The sequence below is a fragment of the Liolophura sinensis genome, chromosome 6 (assembly GCF_032854445.1).
Source record: "Liolophura sinensis isolate JHLJ2023 chromosome 6, CUHK_Ljap_v2, whole genome shotgun sequence".
NCBI classification, from domain to species: domain Eukaryota; kingdom Metazoa; phylum Mollusca; class Polyplacophora; order Chitonida; family Chitonidae; genus Liolophura; species Liolophura sinensis.
In genome coordinates, this window is record NC_088300.1 from 77,261,135 (window position 1) to 77,284,395 (window position 23,261).

The 23,261-nt window shown below is 37.6% G+C and overlaps 1 protein-coding gene across 2 annotated transcripts in view; it reads left to right on the top strand.

The window, feature by feature from the left end:
- The window catches only part of LOC135468071 (uncharacterized), a 74,030-nt gene that overhangs the window by 18,686 nt on the left and 32,083 nt on the right, over nt 1-23,261 (top strand). For both annotated transcript variants that reach the window (XM_064746106.1, XM_064746107.1), the window contains one exon: nt 2,180-3,862. The gene's annotated coding sequence lies outside the window, so the exon portion shown is untranslated. The remainder of the gene's footprint in view (nt 1-2,179; nt 3,863-23,261) is intronic.

A 23,261-nucleotide genomic window follows, 5' to 3' on the forward strand; every position in this document is an offset into this window, starting at 1 on the left:
CGACTCGAGTTCAGGTAGTGACAGCCACGAATGCTCATATCATGCTGGACATTTGCTGTTTAAAATGAAGTTAATCTAGCCATCATTCCAGGAACTTTTTTCCTGTAATTAATTTGCTTTCACTGGAGGGGAATAAATTAGCATTGATGGAGACATTTTAGTTCTAGCGATTCATCTTGTGTGGTTTAAGCATAGCCTCAGGTGGGTTGTTTGTATCAACCAGGTGTTTCCGAACGCATCTTTTTTACCGTAAATCACGTAAACAATGATACACTTTTAGGTATATGTGTACTTTGTGCTAGAAGCACGATTACTTATATTACGTGTAAATATTCATTTACTCTGTGGAAAAAATCTTTCATGCAATTCATAAATGTCTGAAGAACAACACTAAATTTGCCATTCTAATTAACAGTATGACATCTTTGCCTGTCTGATAAGTGCAAATGCTTGATTCATGACCAAAGGCTTTTCTCTCAACTTGATTATTCTTAAATTACATTAGAATACAATTAAATCAGGGTTTGTTACATTTCAGTACTGGTAATTAATTCTGAATCAAAACAATTTTTTTCACTGAGTTAAAAATTATGCCTCAAAAGATCAAAGGCTTTTCATTGTGAGTAATCTATAGATCTATCGATCATTTTCATGAAAACATTATTTAGGTGAAAATAAGATAACTTGAGGAAATTTGAAGTGTCATTCAGAAAATGGCAACTTGGCTGAGCAGACTTTATGTTTTTTATTTATTTATTATTTTGGGGGGAAAATTTGCCTAATCCTAATGGATTCATCTGATGAGAAGGGGTTCTTGTCAGGTGTGGTAACTAGGGTTGATTCAAAGTGTCTTAATTATGTTCTCCCTCTGGCTAATGTAGTCATAGGTGAATTTTTAATTAGGCATTTGATGTAAATAAAAGACAGGTGACAGCCCTTCATGTGTACCATTTATACTTTGAATTTCAGCATTGCTTAGCCTGCATATTTTAAGGAGAGGGTTGAGATTATTTTAGTGAAGCAAAGAAAAAACTGAAATATAGCAAAGTGAAGGAAGAAGTAAAAGTGGGACAAATTTGTAGTATTCCTCCCTTACATAACATTACATTGCATAATGCTAACAGGTACACAACCGTACACGTGTATGTGGTCTGTTTTGGGGGCGGTTTATCCAAGGTCAATCCTCGGTCGGATCACACCTAAGACCTTAAAAGAGGAAGTTGTAGCTTCCTCGCTTGACGTTCAGCATTACGGGGATAGTGCAATGACTGGTTGACCCGTATCAGTATAGTGGCTGTTAAGTATGACGTTGAACCCCAAGCACGCACTCACTCACTCACTCACTTACATGTGTACATGAATTTGCGTTAGGGTTTACTTTTATACAATCATTATATTGGATGGTATAATATTATTACAGTGTTAATACATACATGTAGACTTGGTGGATTGGGTTGGCTACACTTGCAGTATTTAATATATCGGTAATAATACATACAACCTGATTACTTGCAAATGTAATGGTGAAGTCTGTAGCAATGGGAGAATGAAGTTCTGCAAGTGAAATTAGTTTTTAGCATATTTACGACATGGAGCATTAAATGCTGCCTTCTGTTTGTTCAGACAACAGGCTTACAGTGTTGTAGATTTGGGAGATAAGGTGATCAGCATGATATATGTACTCAACACTGCTTAATATTCAGTGTTCATAGTAGTTATAAAGTCAGTCAGATTATTGTGTCTTACACATTTACACATACAGGGACAAAAATACTAGTACTGCATGATTAAAAGTCTTATGGAGGAGGTGCTGTATTTGATTTTTAGTTTAAAAATTTAATCCGACCCATTTATCCATGGAAATAAAATAAGTTTGAATTCTTAGGCTATGCTCATTATACACATAGCATTTTAATCTGATTAGTTTGTTTCTGAGTGTTGTTCAATACCATACCTATGGATTTCCCATTTATATGGTGTTCTATGTGGGGATGAAAGTTTAGTACACAGGGTAAATTACAGAACTTGAGCAAAAAGTATGAAAATCTATAATTCTGTGCACGATAATAGCTGGGATTGAACTTGTACATTGTACCTTAAGTTGGCCTTGTTGGACTTGTGCATTAAATTCCACTAAGCCACATTTTCTCTTAGGGTTATTTCAAATGGAATGTTTCAGATGAAGAAGGCCCTATATGTGATTGAGAAATACAGAGATCAAGACACCCAACTTAGCTCTGTAATGAAATGCAGATAAGTAGATGAAATATGGCGACTCTTGGAATGATTGAACTGACAACCACACATATACTGTGCTTCACCTAAAGTTTGATATGTCAGAATGCACTTTCACAAGCACACAAAGGCCTTAAAATCATACTTTTCATACTTTTTTATGCATAAGAAATTTAGTCAAACTTCGCCAAAAAAAAATCTTAAGTACCCTGTAAAGGTGGATGAATCCATCAGAATCCAAATGTGTCCTTTAAAAAATGCTTGACTTTAGATGAACTACAGTAGGTAGTGTGGTCTTACTGGCTGCAGTGGTACAGGTACTTATGTAAAGTCAGTTCACAGTTTGCCTGAGGCCTGGTTGTCAGCCCATTGTTACAAGATCAGCACCCTCTGATGCAGGGTTTTGTTCAATTAGTGCCTTATTGGTGGTTTGACTACAACCACCTGCTGTGTGACTGAGGGTTTTAGACGCGAGTGAACATTTTACCTGCTCCCAAACTGATAAGAATAATCTGTGCAACTCTCTCAGCAAGGTGTTGTCACAATGCGTTAATCAGCCTCTTTTTGTCCATCTAACAATACCTGTAATTAATGCATTCATAGACACATTGACTTCTTGGTTATAAGGCGATAATTTTCACTTTAACTTCTACTACTGTTGAGTCACGTGTTTTTAACCACTATTTGATTATTGTGGCAGGAAATTAAAGCCTTTACTTTACTGATTGACTAATGTTTAGTTTGCTATTTGCCATATTTTTCATATATATAGTAAAGTAGATGTGATAAATACATTGCAACATAGGTGTGCCTGTAAATGAGATACATGAAAGGAACCCCAAAATTGATTTGCTCGTGTGACAAATATCTCAGGTTGGAAGGTGGTGAATAGGTAGGACATTTGAGCAGTGGAGGTGTGTTAGTGTAGCGTCCTACATGTAGCTAACACTTTAGTGAATTAAAATCACAGGCTTGTCACTCCAAGGTTTTCTTTAAAAAAAAAATAAAGTGAATTCTTTACATTAGCTTTGCTGAAATTATTCATGTAGATATCCAAACATACTTGTAGTTGATAAATTGATACATATGTTAATAAAGTGGTATGGATTTCATTGTGGGAGATTTGGTGTAGATAAGCACTAATGTATTCTTTACTTAGACATTTTTAAGCTTCATCCAATTTGTGTTAATAGATGGACAGATTGATAAGATGTAAGAGAATGTATGCCTGGTTTTGTGAAGTGTGGGGTACATGTGTTGGGTGTGGGAGATAAAGGTGTGACTGCAGGAATTGTGTGTTGGGAACACAGAGATAAGGCCATGCTTTGTGATAACATGGCCTCAGCAGGGAAGCTTTCCTCTACACACAATAGGTGAAGGGAACTGATCAGAAGGGGCTTCCCAGGGGGCTGACCCTAACAGTAGCAGACTCAAGTGCCTCTGAGGGGCTTTCCTAAGTACAGTGTCACTTTTGTCATCCTATTGTTGTAGGAGCGGTCAATATGACTGGTGAATGTGAGTGGTCAGTAGCACTGGACAGTGGTCATTGAGAGCGTGGCTGAAGCCTGACTTGAAGTGCCCAAGGAGTTGAAGCTGAGACAGCAGAGAGATAACATCAGTGTGCAAGGTAAGTCTGTCCGCTATTTTAAGCGTTTATCATGGTTATGTAACAGCAATGCCTAATTTTGGTAATACAACTGAACTACACGATATTTCATATAATGATTTGATTACGAAAACAACATATTGTAATATTACATTATGATAGTCATCAACCATTACATGTATTTACTTTTAGAGTATAGCAAATGATGTGATTTTTATAGTGAAAGAACAAATGCACATGATACAATTATAGAAATTTGTAATGATTTGTAATTGTTTGTAATGATGTCCTAGACAGGTTAGTGACTATAATACAATCAGTTGTTTGTAATGGTGTCCTAGACTGGTTAGTGACTGTAATACAATCAGTTGTTTGTAATGATGTCCTAGACTGGTTAGTGACTATAATACAATCAGTTGTTTGTAATGGTGTCATAGACTGGTTAGTGAATATAATACAGTCAGTTGTTTGTAATGGTGTCCTAGACTGGATAGTGACTATAATACAATCAGTTGTTTGTAATGGTGTCCTAGACTGTTTTTTTTAGTGACTATAATACAATCAGTTGTTTGTAATGGTGTCCCAGACTGGTTAGTGACTGTATTACAATCTGTTCATCTTGAGGAATTTTAGGGGGTGTCCGATGATATGGTCTGGTACATGAAAATATATATCTTTAGAGCTGGACTTCATAACACTCATATTTGGGAAACATTCAAACCAATTTTTGCTTTTTTTTGTTTTGTTTTGTCATACTTTTTTCTGCATTTGACGTGTCATTAAAGAAAACTTATTACTGACTTACACTCAGATAAAAAGTGAGCATATTCAATTGTGTGTTGAGCGCTTATAAATTTCTATTGAAGGATAAACTCATATACTTTAACAGTGATTTGCTAGGAAATAAATGAATAGATTCTTGCAAGAAGAAAAGCTGATAAAAATTCCAGACGTTCTTGACAACATGAACGTATCTCTTTTTTTACTCTAAATTAAATATCAGTTTCTGTGTAATGACGTTTTCACCCTGGCTGAATGAAATCAGTCTGCGGTTGTGAAAAGGCGACGATGCTTTATTGCATCAGCTCTGTCCTAATGGGACCATGTCAGAGGTAATTGGAAGGCAGGTTTAGCAAAGTTCTGCAGTAATCGGCAACAGTAACGACCAGCCCCATGCATTGATTGCTCATTAGTTACCTAGCGCAGAGAAATTGACAGCTGATAAAGGAATGTGAAAACAAATCCGTGGCCGAGGTTTGCCTTGGCCGTCTGGAACTCTGCTATACTTTCCTAAAGTTACGCTCTTCCTGCCAATGTCTGCAGATAGATTGATGCTCAGTTTTCAAATTATTTTCCTTTTCTGACAGATTTATTTTTATCTTCACCTTGATGAGCTTCTATAGAAATCAAGGCAAGGCAGCTAAACCTAATCGCTCTGATATTATAATGAACAATGCATCATTTTTCTTCTTTTGTTTATTTTTTAAATGTCCTCTTAATAGTGAGTTATCATACTAACTGCGGCTTTCTTTGCTTTGTCTAATCCAGTGATGTATTAAAGGCTGGAGAAAAATTTTCTCTGGCTTAAATTTCTCTGCTGTAATTGTTAGTGATGAAAGTGTTCCCTGTTTAGAAATCATGGCTTCTGTTCTAAGCTCCACCCAATACCTACCATCTCCAGGAGCCTCTCGCCAATGTGGTCACTGTGAGTTCAAGTCCAACTCATGCTGGCTTCCTCCCCTGCCATACGTGGGAGGGTCTGCCAGCAACCTGCGGATGGTTGTGGGTTTCCTCTGGGCTCTGCCGAGTTTCCTCCTACCGTAATGCTGGCCACCATTGATAAGTAAAATATTTTGGAGTACGGCGTAAAACGCAAATCAAATAAATATTTTCAGCACACATTATATTTAGATCAGTGCATTTCAGTGCATCAATCACATATATTATTATGTTTCACACAGGTTTAATTTATGATCATGTAGTATCACACTGTTTTTAATTAGGATGTGAACAGAGAACAATTGCTTCACTATGCATCACACACTGGAGTATCATACAGATTTGATTTGTCACAAAGTAAGAACTGCTCTGACATGTATGACACTGCTGTGTCACACATATTTGATGTGAAACCAGATTATAACTATCCCACCATGTATCACACTTTGTATCACTCAGGTTTAATTTCTCATAACAAAATGTAAGAGCCCACCATGTATCACACGGATTTGTTTGTAGTGAAGGTGTAGTTGTAGGCCACAATTCTGAACTACCCGCTACGTGGATGTTTAACTAAGATACTGTCGTCAAGATTTAGTTGCATGTCACAATTCTGAACTACCCGCTACATGGATGTGTCACTAAGATATTGTAGTGAAGATTTAGTTGTAGGTCACAGTTCTGAACTACCCGCTACATGGATGTGTAACTAAGATATTGTAGTGAAGATTTAGTTGTAGGTCACAATTCTGAACTACCCGCTACGTGGATGTTTAACTAAGATACTGTCGTCAAGATTTAGTTGCATGTCACAATTCTGAACTACCCGCTACGTGGATGTGTCACTAAGATATTGTAGTGAAGATTTAGTTGTAGGTCACAATTCTGAACTACCCGCTACGTGGATGTTTAACTAAGATACTGTTGTCAAGATTTAGTTGCATGTCACAATTCTGAACTACCCTCTACATTGATGTGTCACTAAGATATTGTAGTCAAGATTTAGTTGTAGGTCACAGTTCTGAACTACCCGCTACGTGGATGTGTCACTAAGATATTGTAGTGAAGATTTAGTTGTAGGTCACAATTCTGAACTACCCGCTACATTGATGTGTCACTAAGATATTGTAGTGAAGATTTAGTTGTAGGTCACAATTCTGAACTACCCGCTACGTGGATGTGTAACTAATATACTGTAGTCAAGATTTAGTTGCATGTCACAATTGTGAACTACCCGCTACGTGGATGTGTCACTAAGATATTGTAGTGAAGATTTAGTTGTAGGTCACAATTCTGAACTACCCGCTACATGGATGTGTCACTAAGATATTGTAGTGAAGATTTAGTTGCATGTCACAATTCTGAACTACCCACTACATGGATGTGTCACTAAGATATTGTAGTGAAGATTTAGTTGTAGGTCACAATTCTGAACTACCCGCTACGTGGATGTTTAACTAAGATACTGTCGTCAAGATTTAGTTGCATGTCACAATTCTGAACTACCCTCTACATTGATGTGTCACTAAGATATTGTAGTGAAGATTTAGTTGTAGGTCACAGTTCTGAACTACCCGCTACGTGGATGTGTCACTAAGATATTGTAGTCAAGATTTAGTTGTAGGTCACAATTCTGAACTACCCGCTACATTGATGTGTCACTAAGATACTGTAGTGAAGATTTAGTTGTAGGTCACAATTCTGAACTACCCGCTACATGGATGTGTAACTAAGATACTGTAGTGAAGATTTAGTTGTAGGTCACAATTCTGAACTACCCACTACGTGGATGTGTCACTAAGATATTGTAGTGAAGATTTAGTTGTAGGTCACAATTCTGAACTACCCGCTACATGGATGTGTCACTAAGATATTGTAGTGAAGATTTAGTTGTAGGTCACAATTCTGAACTACCCGCTACGTGGATGTGTCACTAAGATATTGTAGTGAAGATTTAGTTGTAGGTCACAGTTCTGAACTACCCGCTACATTGATGTGTCACTAAGATATTGTAGTCAAGATTTAGTTGTAGGTCACAGTTCTGAACTACCCGCTACGTGGATGTGTCACTAAGATATTGTAGTGAAGATTTAGTTGTAGGTCACAGTTCTGAACTACCCGCTACGTGGATGTGTCACTAAGATATTGTAGTGAAGATTTAGTTGTAGGTCACAATTCTGAACTACCCGCTACGTGGATGTGTCACTAAGATATTGTAGTCAAGATTTAGTTGTAGGTCACAATTCTGAACTACCCGCTACATGGATGTGTAACTAAGATACTGTAGTGAAGATTTAGTTGTAGGTCACAGTTCTGAACTACCCGCTACGTGGATGTGTCACTAAGATATTGTAGTGAAGATTTAGTTGTAGGTCACAGTTCTGAACTACCCGCTACATGGATGTGTCACTAAGATATTGTAGTGAAGATTTAGTTGTAGGCCACAGTTCTGAACTACCCGCTACATGGATGTGTCACTAAGATATTGTAGTCAAGATTTAGTTGTAGGTCACAGTTCTGAACTACCCGCTACGTGGATGTGTCACTAAGATATTGTAGTGAAGATTTAGTTGTAGGTCACAATTCTGAACTACCCGCTACATGGATGTGTCACTAAGATACTGTAGTGAAGATTTAGTTGTAGGTCACAGTTCTGAACTACCCGCTACATTGATGTGTCACTAAGATACTGTAGTGAAGATTTAGTTGTAGGTCACAGTTCTGAACTACCCGCTACGTGGATGTTTAACTAAGATATTGTAGTGAAGATTTAGTTGTAGGTCACAATTCTGAACTACCCGCTACATTGATGTGTCACTAAGATATTGTAGTGAAGATTAAGTTGAAGGTCACAATTTTGAACTACCCTCTACGTGGATGTGTCACTAAGATATTGTAGTGAAGATTTAGTTGTAGGTCACAATTCTGAACTACCCGCTACATTGATGTGTCACTAAGATATTGTAGTGAAGGTGTAGTTGTAGGTCACAATTGTGAACTACCCGCTACGTGGATGTGTCACTAAGATACTGTAGTGAAGATTTAGTTGCATGTCACAATTCTGAACTACCCTCTACATTGATGTGTCACTAAGATATTGTAGTCAAGATTTAGTTGTAGGCCACAGTTCTGAACTACCCGCTACATGGATGTGTCACTAAGATACTGTAGTGAAGATTTAGTTGTAGGTCACAATTCTGAACTACCCGCTACATGGATGTGTCACTAAGATATTGTAGTGAAGATTTAGTTGTAGGTCACAATTCTGAACTACCCGCTACATTGATGTGTCACTAAGATATTGTAGTGAAGATTTAGTTGTAGGTCACAATTCTGAACTACCCGCTACATGGATGTGTAACTAAGATACTGTAGTGAAGATTTAGTTGTAGGTCACAATTCTGAACTACCCGCTACATTGATGTGTCACTAAGATATTGTAGTGAAGATTTAGTTGTAGGTCACAATTCTGAACTACCCGCTACATTGATGTGTCACTAAGATATTGTAGTGAAGATTTAGTTGTAGGTCACAATTCTGAACTACCCGCTACATGGATGTGTCACTAAGATACTGTAGTGAAGATTTAGTTGTAGGTCACAGTTCTGAACTACCCGCTACGTGGATGTGTCACTAAGATATTGTAGTGAAGATTTAGTTGTAGGTCACAATTCTGAACTACCCGCTACATTGATGTGTCACTAAGATATTGTAGTGAAGATTTAGTTGTAGGTCACAATTCTGAACTACCCGCTACATGGATGTTGTTACCTCCATTCCTCTGATCTCTTGTCATACAGCTATTTCCAGATGGTAAATAACTGGTATCATGACAGATTCCCTCGAGGTGATGATATATCCTGTAATTTGCCCAATGCCTTGTCCCGGCATTCTTTGGGAACCTGAAAGGGTGTTCCTTTATTCCACATTTGTTGTGCTGTGGGCGAGAGCATGGTTCAGGAGAGCTGGGCCATTGATCATGTACGGAAATCATTATCCCTCAATTTTCTGATCTGCCCTCTTGTCTGTTGAAGCGAGGTTAATGTTCTGTAATTAGTGGTCAGATTTATGTCTTCATTATATTGAGCTTCAATCGGATGGATTTCTTACAAAGTTCGGTAGCTGTGTTCCAGCTGGACAACCTTTGGGTCAAACACTGTTCTCATGTAATTGGTCATATGTCTCAGTGCTGACAACATGGGCACTAAGCCCTTGTGTTCTGTGGTTTGTACTTAGATCTTAACAGTAGATTACAAGGTAGGTGATGTGTTAAATAAAGAAGTGGCGATTGTGTACAGTGGCTGTTAGCGTGGTAGTACATGTACCTGTGTCGGATCACACAGACGGTTGCTCGCTGGTACAAGAATACCCCACCTTAATATTAGCCTGAATGTCACATAGGTTGTCTCCATGTACCACCCTGGAACTCTATTCGTTTCAGCAGTGAGAAAGAGCGTGTGTAAAACACCAGTTTTTGTGATAATTATATAATGATTATCTACCCTATTTAAATTCTTCAACCTTTTCGCATATGAAAGAGTGCAGTTTATGCACACTTTTAATTTAATTTTGGAGGCTAAATTACGTTGGTTAGATTGGCCATTTCAGGCCTTCACAAGAAGGACAATTTTATTAGTCAATACAGAATACTGCATTCAGAATATGCTGGAAAAAACACCTTTTTGCAAACATGTAACAAGGTTGCAGAATTACAATATATATGTTCTATAGGTTAGAAATATTTTTAGATAATATTTTTTTATTTCCTTCGTAAATTATAAGTTTCTCTCGTCCAAATGTGGCTTTCATAAAATCAACTCAAATCTATCAAGTAATTAAGCAAATAATTGGAGATAAAATATCAAACCATAAACCATATATAACAAAAGATATGTTAACTCATCAGATATGTGCAATTTTTGAAAGTTACATGATGTAGGAATATAGTCATTCTCTTGGACAATCTCTGCAAACTTTTGCTTAAAGCTATTAGGGAAAAAACCTGTAATCAGTAAACCAGTCAGACTTCCATTTAAAACGATATTGAGAGTTTTGAAATTTTGGAACCAGATTCCTTTGGGAAGACCATTTTAGGAACTGGGACAATACGTGAACATATAATGTTTTGAAGGTTTAGGAGTAAGATGTAGGCATACCACAAGCATTCCCGAGCTGTTTATTACAGTGATTGATTTGTGTGGAATGCGAACATTTGTGAAGTGGACAGCTTATAATGAACAAGGCCTGTGTAAATCATGTAATAGTATTTGTTTCTACTGAAGGGTAAAGTAACCGATAACAAACTATCTCACTATAGCAGTCAGTTAGCCAGCATTTTCAAGAACTCTCAAGAAAACTGGTATTTTACCACCATAAACAACCTTGACAACTCATTTATTCATTTGTCTGCTGTCTTGATGTGTTTTTTTACACTCCAAAACTCATTTATCCTGAAGAAAATAAAATGGTATAATCTCCTCTGGTGGATGTCAGAGTTGGTGGAGAAGCTGAGTAAATCATTAAGTGTTCAGAGACGTTTTTCACCAGTTGACATTCCTCAGTTTTATGAGGGTTGACCAAACAGCTCAGATTTCCTGTCCTCTACAGGGCTCTCAACATGTCCTTCTCCTCTGAGCTCCCATAATGTCCGCAGAGTTGAGTGGACTTATTTTTACAATGACTCCTCTGACAGTCTATTAATCTCATCTTAAAATATGAGGATACAAATTATTAGTGACACATTATGCACAAACGGGTCAAGAAATGATTTTGGTAAAAAAATCACAAGGTTGTGTGTGTACCAGGCTCATCTGTTGAATCCAGACTTTTTCAGTAATTGTGTGTTATGTAAGAGGTGAACAGTGAACAGTGGAAGTTTTGGAACATTCTGCTACATGTACAGGCTACACCTTTGAACAGTATAAAATGTGTAATGATCCTTTCATGCAGTGTCATTAAGACTCAGCTAGGGAAATCAACATGTTGCTAAATATCCCCGGTGCATCCACAAATGAAAGTATGCCTGGTTATAAACAAGTTTTTGCACAGTTTTTTGTGCTAGTTTTGGATTGCAAACTGCTGAATTGTCTCTTGTACTATTCTTTCAAAGGAAGCTCAGAGTCATGCACTTACCTCTGTGTATGAAACAGGCATATTTTGTGTAAACAGCTTAGACAGCCACGCATTGAAAATCTTCCAGTTAAGGTCACCAGAGAGCTCCCCAATGCGTGATAGCTTAAACAGGTAGGGTAGATTAGCATACATGGATGACTGATATATAAGTGAGTGTCATTTCATACTTTTGTGTATTATCTTCAGATTATTCCTAAAAATTGTGTTCCTTATGGAACAAGTCAGCGTCTGTTATGATGATATCCTACTGTTCACGTTGTCAAAGACATCTTACAACATCTGGTCTGAATTTTCTTACAGGATAGTTTTAATATTGCAGTTTCATGCAGCCATGTGTGTGAACAAAAGTTGTGTAATTACTGCTTGACAGACTGCATGTTTCTGTTATTGTCTTGATTGGATTACTTTTTGAATTACTTTATTTTTCTATTTGCCCCTCATTTTACAGATTAGGGATTTAGGCAGTATTCTTTGGGTTTGATTGTTATTGCAAGATGTCGGAATTACTCAGTGTTTGAGGGTACAAACTTTTGTCAATAATCCCTACAAGTACAAAAGGAATGTTGGAGTGGGTATTTGTGGTTTTTAAACCCCTGATGCCGCCTCTATAGTTCTTACGGTTATCTCACTTAACACAGTGGAAGAGAAAGTAAATGGAGAGATTTTAACATGTTGTGAACATGTTTTTAGACTGAAACATGTTTTCATGATATGATATCAATATTCTTTGTGTAAGAAGCAGGAAATCTATCTGATTATGTTTCTAGTGTCTGGTTGGTGCGTGTTTCTCTTATACAACAATCTTCATATAATTATCAGACAGTGCGGGAACACTCAGGTTACAGAGTAGCTTGCAACACAACAGCTCTTCTCTCACTTTATTCACCAATTGAGTTTGCCAAAAAAAATCAATTATCGCCCGGTTCATGATCAATACTCGTTAATCAGAACCAAAGTACACGATGTTACCCAATATGAGGACTAATTACAGTTGGATTCTGTGACATCATTGGTTAGACCATTACATTGTGTGTTCCAAGTGGTTTGAAAACCCGGTTGATCCTGTTCTCTGTCAGACAGTCGTGAATACAACAGTGGGGGAATAATTCCATTAAGCTATGGTGTCTGTTGAAAATCTCCTTCAGGAGCCTTCAGTCTGCAAGCCTAGAATGTTAATGTGAGGACTACCCCTTTGTTTGTATTCACACCCACAGCTGAAGCATATGCAGAAGGAAGGGGGATGCTCCTAATTCACTTACTGGTATAAATGGAAGTTCCAAAAGTGGCATTTGGTAAATGTAAAATTTTGCTTGGCCTATAATGCAAAACAGACAACCATTGATATTTACATTAAAACAAGATTATCTTGAGCTTGTGTAATATTGAAACAGTTCCCCAGCAGTTTACTAACTCCACTTTCCTTGTGTGAACTCTAAGTTTAGTACAGCTTGAGCAGCATTATGGGTGCTGCTCAGATCATGGAAGTGACCAGAATCATCAAGCTGGCTCTTGCATTCTTACGCCTAAAAGACCTACTATGTTTATGTAAAGGCAAACTTGGACCTGGTCTATGTTTTTCTTTCTGCTCAGCTACTGGCTGACCATTCAGGTTTAGGCGCAGGTTTCAAACTGGCTGTAATAAGCATGGTATTTTGTTTGTGTTAGCTGGACACCCCTAACAAGCTACCTGCTGCCTCAATCCCACTATAGTCTTGTTTTCACAGATGCTTAAAATGAAGCAATCTGACGACCTCAGATAAAGTCTGACACAAACAATTCATGGCTGGCGCCAGCTCCTGTTAATTTTATCACCGATCTCAAGTCCTGCTACTTAATGAAGGATGTTAAATTAATTGGTTATTCCTGGTAGACAATTGCCAGTGAGGAATGAAGTATGGTGGTTACGCTGGGTACAAAATGTTGAAAAAAGTCACAATTATTAATTTGCATTAGTTAATTTTTAAAGAGGTGTGTAAAAATAGCTAATACTGCATTTAAATCTTCCGAGTACTGCATGAAGGGAATTTAAATTTATCAAACTTAAAGATACTTTTCTCTTAGCTGAGCAGTTCCAGGACCTATAGAAAACTTGCTGTGACCAGAGGTCTGTTATGTGATATAATCACAAGAGGCTTCAGTTGTTTGCAGGGCTGGGTGTTCCCATTCTGTGACTTGAAGATGACTGAAGTCATAATTTGTCAGATCTGTTGGCTGGAGGTGTTGGAGTCGTAAGCCTTTGTTGGCCATGCCTGTGACACCTGTAATTTGTCGGATTGTTATCAGAACACCACCTGAGCTCAGATCCCCCGCATTTTACTTGTCAGCTTTTACACGGCCTCTGTTTATTTGACTGTTTGTTGTTATCGGCCTGATAAGTTGGATCTAGTGGTCCTTGGGGTTGTATTGCCTGCTGTCCAGAAGAACAAGCTCTGGTAGAGAAAACAGGTAGATGAAAGAGGAGATAGCAGATTAGACTTGTAGTTAACATGATAAGTAAGGTTTTGTGGCCAGCTGTGGTTCCAGGTAAGTTGTAAGGTGGGAGGTCACCTACTATTCTACCTGAATGGGATTAGGTACTATCTACGGAGAGCTTTTGTACTGAGGGTCATAGTGATGTGTGTAAGTACAGCTCATTGTGATAGCTCTGCTTCACAGATACAGGTGCAGTCTACACGTATGTTCAGGTGAACCTATTGAGGTGAACATGAGTGTGGATTAAATATCCCAGCATCTGTATAAGTGTAATAATATCTGTAATAACCTTATGATTCTTTATTGATGGCATAATGATAAAAGTTTTTTTCAAGCTAAAGCGTATGTCAACCAATGCAGTAGATGAGAATTTTCCCTTGTCAGTTTGTTGTAAAATTTTATTGACAGTACAGGATGATGAGTGAGATCAATTTTATGAATAACTGAGGTGGATCATTTTCATTCAGCCTATCATATAACAGTTAGATATAGTTTGACATGTTTTCAGCCAATCACAAACCAGACATTTAATGCATAAACATTTTGCTGAGCCAATCGCAGCCAGCTTGATGATGGACAACTATTTCCTGTTATATGGGAATGAAATGTCATTAGTTGGTGAAAAGGAGCTGATGAATGGTAGTGCATTAGGTTTAGCCAGTTTTCCAGTAACTGTTTCATTAGAGGCTGGGGGACTTGTTAGTATTCATTACAGTAATTAACATATTAGAAACACATCTCTCCCTGTTCAGCTAGGAAAAGCAGCCCCTTATCCATACCATCCTGGGTGTAACCAGACATTGACACATGGGGTGGTCATTTCAAAGGAGACCAACAGGAAATACCAGACTCTTGGCTACATAGAAAATTTATGTTGCAGTAGTGTGAGAAATTCCATCTACTGAGTTGTCATGGCAGTCTCACATGTGGTTTTAGTGAATAGTGAGGGCTGGTCACTTGGTGACTATCACATGCTGCAGGATAAGGCTGACATGCTATATACCTAGCAGGAGTATGTGACCAGCATGTGCATTATCATACACATAGATGCATCTAAACATAGCTCTTTATTCTACCTGTTTGGTGTGTTTTGTTGGTCTGCTGTATTTTTGGAAAAAAAGTTATGTCTAAATTGGTATTTTAGATATGGCAAAGCCCAAGGATTAGTCCATCAAGAACCCCTTTAAATAGAAATACTAATTCATTTATTGATTTAAGATATATATTCTTAATATGCATCCCAATATGGCTTTCTTTTCTGTAGGTACTATATCACTTTAATGTTAATTATGAGCAGTGTTGCTGTTTAAGAAATATCTATGCGTTTGATGACAACTCTGATATCTTTTCAAGAAGGAAAACTATTTAATTGTTCAATGTTAAGAGTAATGTTTTTTTCAGTGAAAGGATAATTAATGCTACTGTTCTGAGGGGATAATGTGTATTACAGGAATATAGTAATTTGAATTACTATAGTTGTCATTTGAATATTAATTTTTATTAATTACAGCACTTGCATCCACGTGAAATATTTAGGAGAACAAACAAAAATATTACATTGAAGGGATCAGTTTTGAGTAGCTTTTCCCTCTGTCCATGAGTTACTGTATGTAGCTTACATTGTCCGTGAGTTGCTGTGTGTAGGTTACATTGTCCATGAGTTAATGTGTGTAGCTTACATTGTCCATGAGTTGCTGTGTGTAGCTTACATTGTCTGTGAGTTGCTGTGTGTAGCTTACATTGTCCATGAGTTGCTGTGTGTAGCTTACATTGTCCATGAGTTGCTGTGTGTAGCTTACATTGTCCTTGAGTTGCTGTGTGTAGCTTACATTGTCCTTGAGTTTGCTGTGTGTAGCTTACATTGTCCATGAGTTGCTGTGTGTAGCTTACATTGTCCTTGAGTTTGCTGTGTGTAGCTTACATTGTCCGTGAGTTGCTGTGTGTAGCTTACATTGTCCATGAGTTGCTGTGTGTAGCTTACATTGTCCATGAGTTGCTGTGTGTAGCTTACTATTCATATCCCTGAGGAAGGAATTGTCGGTCATAACATGAACTCCAATCACCAAGTTACCAGCTTCTACAAATAACCTGTCCGATAGACAATTAATTATCTCTTCTAATTTAAATTAGACACTATTACACAAGAATTGGTAAGATAAAACTGTGTTATACACTCCTCTGGACAGACTGTTTTCTTTTCATCATTGCTTCCCTTGTGGGATGGGTTGTTAAGTGGGTGTTAACTTGTGTGCCCTCAGTCCAGACTGCTGTGGTTGGTAGGTTTGGATGACTATTGTAGGAAGGGCGCGAAGCTCATCTCTGGTAAGCTAGTATGCCTAGGTTCTACGCACTGAATTCTTGTGGAAATTTTTTCCCACTGAAAGGGTTGTGAAGCATTGGATTTTGATCATAATGAATGTACGTCTCTGGTTGACCTGTATCAGTATAAGGCTCAGGCGGGGAGGCTTACTTGCCTTTGGTAGGTCGTCTCAGTGAAGCAGCACTAGATAAAAGAGCGGTGAAAATCCGTCCTGCAACAAGGAAGTACATTACATAGACCCTAAGGATCCCTTCAGCGTCATGTGACTGAAAAATTGTTGAGCATGACGTTAAACCCCCAGCACTCACTCACTTGAAAGATCTTGCACCTTCCTATTTTTCCCTATGGTTAGGCATGTCTGTGACTACATATTCTTTCCCATCATATTTTGAGGTTCTGGTGTTGGGTTTTCTCAAGTGGCTGCTGTGATTTGACCTATGTACTTAGTTTGTTGACAAACGGCTAGGTAAGGTTACCCTAACAATAGTGACATCCATTTACTTGTCAAACTGTTATGATATGTGTGCTGTGATTGGCTGAAGCCGTTGACCATTCCCAGTAAGGTTTACAGAAGATCCCAATCTCTGGTAAAGCTGTTTCACACTGATCCCCTTTACCAGACAGATTCAGATTTCAACAAGATAATTGAGCAGATCATCACTCTTCTGAAGATTTTGTCTCTAGGGTAACACCTTCACATGTGTGGTCTTAGTGTTCAGAGTGTTGGACTTTCATCATTAAATTTTCAGAGATATTAAACCACCTGGCACAAAAGCCAGCTGCTGAGGTCTTGTAATCAGTGTTAAAAAAGTTGAGATCTATAGTCCTCATTAATTTCACATGAGCTTTATTAAAGTATCAATACTTTTTTGACAAATGTAAAATATATCTCAGCGATAAAATGTCATAATAACAAAATTGATGTTTCCTCATCAGAATGTATTAACACAGAAATGAAATAAAAGTTTGATATAGATCTTGGATCTTAAAATTTGAATGGCTTGATTCTTCATCATGCACTAAATGGTAAGGGGACATGTTTCATATACATGTATAATGACTCACTATATGTGCATTTAATCTAGGGGTATTTTTGATTCTGTTTTATCAGGGTAGAGCATTAGATTTAGCCAAAATGGAGGTTTCTAATCACTGACATCCATGCCGGCTTAAATCTATATGGAAGGAGAGCTAGCCACTACACAGTACCATTCATCCTTCTCTGTGACATCTGGCTGGACTTTATGAGTAGGCAGGGGTGCCATAAAAATGTGGGGTGTTACCTGACACTGTGAGATAATCACAGATAAAGGCAGGGAGAGGACTCCAAGGATGTTAAAAAAAAACAAAAAAACAACATCCTTATTATCTTTTCTGGAGTGTTACTGCACAGTGTTGAGACTGTGACATGACAAGATAATATCACTACTGGAGAGTGTGTAGAACCGCTGAGGAATGTCCTGCTGGATACCCTGTAGCCATCTATCCTAATGTCATGTTTCAAACCTAAATGCACCCAATAGGAGGGTTTGGCCGATGGGTTGTAGCTGGCTGCTTCCTTCTCTGTAAGTTTTGGCCATTGATTCCAAGGTGTAAGGTGTGATCCAGGCCTCACTAACGAATCTGAAATGGCCCTCACTGGATGTGTATTGAACTAATTATAGTATTCGCACAACACCCTTAGTGGCTGGGTGAAGGAAATGGTCTCAGGTATACTGACACTTGAATTCATGGCCTTGTGGATGCAGGGATCAATTTCAGATGTCTCACTGGTAACTGTCCTACGGGGTGGGTATAGGCTGTGAGATATACATTTGACCAAGTGTCTTTTTGGCTGATTTTACACATTTACCAGTGTCTCCAGTATTAATTAGACTTCAGAGAAATATCTTGTAAGGTTGGTTGGCAATTTTGGAGCATCTTGTAATAGTCATGCAGGAAGGATTTGTTCTTTATTTAGTTTAAAGGAAAATCCATTAAAACAATTTATTTGTCTCTTGGATATTGCCTTAAGATAAAGCTATTGATTGTACAATCTGAAAAGAGCATCTAGGAAATTGGGCATTTTAACTTTATTAGATCGAAGTATTGGTAAGTGTCTTTTCAGCAGATTGTTAAAAAATGGCAGTCTATTAAAGGTAGGATTTTGTGCTATGAGGCATGTCTGTATGTCTAAGCAAGCTTTGTTAGGATGGCTGAAAATTGAAGAACAGCTAGTGAGAGAGAATGTAGTCACTCCAGGCTGAAGCTGGAAGTTCTGAAGAACCTGCTAAGTGAAGTTAATAACCGCCTAATAAAACTGTTGCCATTTAGTCCAGGCAACCACGGTGACAAACAACAAAGGGACCAAGACTCACTGGGAAAATTGTCTCTTTTACAAAAAATGGTGATAGGTCGTGTTGTGCTGGGGTATTATTTTAAAATAAAAAAGTACCATTGGCAAGTCTTGTATTTCAAGTTTATCACTTTTTCTGTCTGACATTATTTGCATCATCTGGCGACAAGTTTGTTCTGGATGAGTGACAATCCTGAATGAAACTCTAGCGTTGTGGCGGATAATACGACACACAGGGTTACTTGTACTCCCCTGTCTGGATAAGGCTGTGAGATACTCCGCTAGATACTGACCACCTTGACTGTCATCATCAAAGTCTTACCTGTCACAGGTGTAAAATACTTGTTAAGGCTCTTCCGACCCACCTACACCACAGGTGATGTCTCTATTATTTCTTTCATAGTCAGTGTGTACATTGTGTTGTGTGCTTAGGGTTAACCTTATCATTTGAACAAGTTTATATTTTTTACACCTGAACAGATGCAGAAAGATAATTGTTTTGATAGAGGCTATATGTCCATACAAGGTAGGGTTTAATCTTTGGTTTAAATTGAAAGTTATTTCATATTGGTAAAAACTATTGGTGCATCAAAGAGATGCTGACTTATTAGTTTCTGATGTATATCTTAGATGTAGTATTTTAATGAAAACTTATGTAATTGAATCCTTTTTTTTTTAATTTTTTAAATTATTAAATGTCTGTGTTTTAGTATCATATAGTTAATAATTTCTTACATTTTAATTATTTCTGGTACTGTTCCCATCTTTCTTTTTGTTGTAAGTAAATTTCTTTCGCCAAGTGCCGACATATACTTGCACCCAGGTTCATTTCCTGGTGATGCAGTATGTGGTGATAGCTTAAGGGTAGAGATCTGCCCATTCACACACTCAGGGCCGTCATAGTACAATGTATATTGTTAGAGAAGGCCCTTTTGTAGGTATGAAGGCCAGTTCAGTTTACCAGTGATTGTGACTGGTTGTACAGCAGGCTTGTGGCAGCCTGTAACTTAAGCTACTGCCTCACTCAGTTAGTCTGGACCCTCACAGAAAGATGAAAGCGTCCTGAGGCTTGTGTTATCACAGTGGAGTTTTAGAGTACCCACTGGGAGGGAGCAGAGTTAAGAATCGCCTCCAGTGACAGATTGCTTCACACTGCCTGGCTAGCATGTTCTGCGCACCCCTTCCTATTGGCTACTGCTGGCTGTGGAAAGACTCGTAACTAGGTGATTAAATGAGCATCAGTATAGACAGTGTTCCTGTGAGACATATGGACATCCTTGTATTAGAAAAGCTGTAGCTCCTAGTCTGATTGGACAGTTGGTCTGATTGGCTTTGTCGCATGTAGGAAAACCTTCCTCTCAGGGAACCTGTTGACAGAGACATAGGGTGTATGTGCTCTTCTTGACTTAGCTGTGGTGATACTTCAGTTGTTTAGCAGATATTGAGCCGGAATGCTGTAGGTGATCAGTGCTTACTGGTTATATTTTATCGTACCCCCTGGGGAGTGTTTTACTGGTATACCTGTAAGTTGTTGGATGTTCTGTTACTGACCCAGGGGCTTGTGGACTACCCAGCAACTTTCTCACCAACTCCTATCAGCAGCCTCTCACACCTGACAGTTCAAAGCGGTAAGAAGATAACGAGTTCATATTTATGGACTGTTTTATTTGTCTACACAAAAACCTTAATTATATCCTGTGACAGTTTTTTTTTTGATGGAAAATGGATTTTTCAGGTTGTTTTTTCTTGATGCTTTAAATATGACATGAAAGCAAAGTAAAATTGAAGAAATTTTTTGATTTAGGTAAATATTACTTTTATTAATTAAAATAAATATGATATCATTACTAGGAAGGCAATGATGTGTTTTAATTTTAAAATTAAAATTAAATGAAGTAAAATCAATTTTTTGCTTCATGTAACAATATTTGTTGTTAGAAAGAGGTATTAAATTGTTTTACTTTTATATTATGAAATTCATTTTTTTTTCATTCTTGTTTCTTAATAACTGATCAGGATTAAGGTTCTGAAGATGGCTCGATAAATAATAACATTGGAACAACATGTCATGCTGTTCACTCAGAGTTGAGACCTTGTTCTACTGTACATGTTAAGTTATTCATTTGGGAATCTTGTTATTAATGTAGGATTTCTAATTTCAAGCAAATGATGATTCGATTACATTTTTAGTTCACTGTAGTAAAGTAAGTTTAAAAAGTGACCGTGAAAGAAATATTGTCATGTTTAGAGGACAAACATGTGACTTTATCTGGCTTACACCTTAGAGTAATTTTGACAATTTTGTGGTGCAGTAGTGCATAACTTCTCCCCCAGCCTTTCATGTACTGGAATTCGGGTAGGAGTTCAGACAGTGAAACAGTTGCGTCAAAGGTGTTCTGTTGCACCTGAGAGAAAGCTCGTTAGCTGAGATAAATCTAGTTCTGGTTGTTGTGTATACAGAGTTGAGACCCAGTCTGGCTGTAGACTTATGTCAGATGTACTGATTACATTAGTCTTAAGCAGCAGGCTACAACAACGGGCCTGTTGATAACAGATAGCCTGATCCAGACCTTCCACTACAGATAGCGTGTCCCACTCACATAGCTACACGGCTGTTAAAGGGGCCTCAGTGAGAGCAGTGAAACACATCTTAAGTTTTGATAAGGCACAGTTCTGAAATGTTTATTTGACTTGTGTTTTAGGCCATACTTAAGAATATTTCACTTATACGACAGTGACCAGCATTATTGTGGGAGGAAACCAGGCAGAGCCTGGGGAAACCCATGACCACCCATAGGTTGCTGACTGACCATCCGCACGTTGTTTGCAGACCTTCTCACCTATGGCAGTTGTGAAATAATGATGGAACATACTCATTTTTTTTATTATAGTGTACTGATTTTCTAAAACAATGATAAGTTGTGTGTATATTAAAAAAAGCAACAAATTTTTATTTATTTATTTATGCCCTTGTCTGAAATCGGTCTGACTCATAAGTTTATCAAAATGATCAACGTGTTTAAAAATGGTGAAGTTATTATGCTGGTGGCTTTAGTATTCATAATTCATCACATATATGGTAGATCTTAAATACTTGGGAAAATAAGTGTCAGTAAAATAAAATAATATCTGTATATGCATTTTTATGTGACGATATTATTAAACATTATGTATTTCTGTAACACATTCTGTTGCACGCAATTAAAGGATTTCTGTAAATTTGTCTTATAGTACATACCAAGTTTTCACTGTTGTTGTAGCCTGATGAAAATGTCAGTCATGCAACTGGCGTATTTGATTGCAAAACTGGTTACAAACTTATCCGTGTTGGACCTGATACATATCATGGTTTTTCATACATTATCTTGTGTTTAAAGAGTGAGTGTGTTGATGTGAAGACGACAGAGCTCAGATTTTCACCTCGTTTGAGATTGTTAAACTGGATAACACATTTTAATTGAGGCGTGCTTTGTAATTTGTAAACATTTAAATTAAATTTGATCTTGGTCCATTTTACAACTGAAAAGCCTTTTCGGTTTTTTAGGACAAAAAGACAGATTATTTCCCTGGGGTATATGACATTAGTCGTGCTATCATGTTTGTATACTACCACGTTGTCATGGTTATTAAGAATGCCTTTTATTTCTGTAGGCGTTTTGTTTTCACCAAAGTTAAAGGGTAACACACTACAGGTTTTTAATGGGTGAAGTGTGTCGCGTCACCTTGTCTAGGTGTCTCAGGTGAGAATAACACAGACATATCCTGGTAATGTTCTTCACCCACCTGATCCGTCATTTCTGCCCATTGCTAATGGAGCATTCTGTGATCTCCATACAGTCATTTCTTCTGGGTGAAGTTTTTGGAAAAGTTCAGATGCTCTGATCATTTCTTTGTGTGACCCCTGACCCAATGGTGTCTGTATGCTTACCAGTTCACAGTGTTTGTAGGGAGCAAACAACTTAATGGGATTAGTAAACACTCCAGGCATTTGAAAATTATGTGATAATTTTGTGTTCATCTATAATATATATAGATTTGTGGCATGTATTACCTGATGATAGTGGGACACAGTATTTAAATTGTTTTAAAAAACTAGTGTAAAATTCCTAACCATTCCAATTAGGGTGAAGTGACACTATAGATTGTACTGTGCAGGCATTTTTACCCCCAAAATGAAGGTAGAAATTTTTTTTTTGTACCATTACATCTTATTACACATTCTGAACTGCACATTACGCAAGAAAACTAAAGCATTTCATGTATCCTTTAAGCAGCATGATTTTTCAAAGTCCTTTTATTAAGCTTTTCTTTTTAGTAAACTTATACTTATGTATCTAATTACATCTAAACTGATTTCAGTGGAAACCGTTTCCTTTCACGGAGTTTATCAGAAACCCTCTTTGTCTCTCACCCTGTAAACCCCACAGATTCCCTCTCACGCC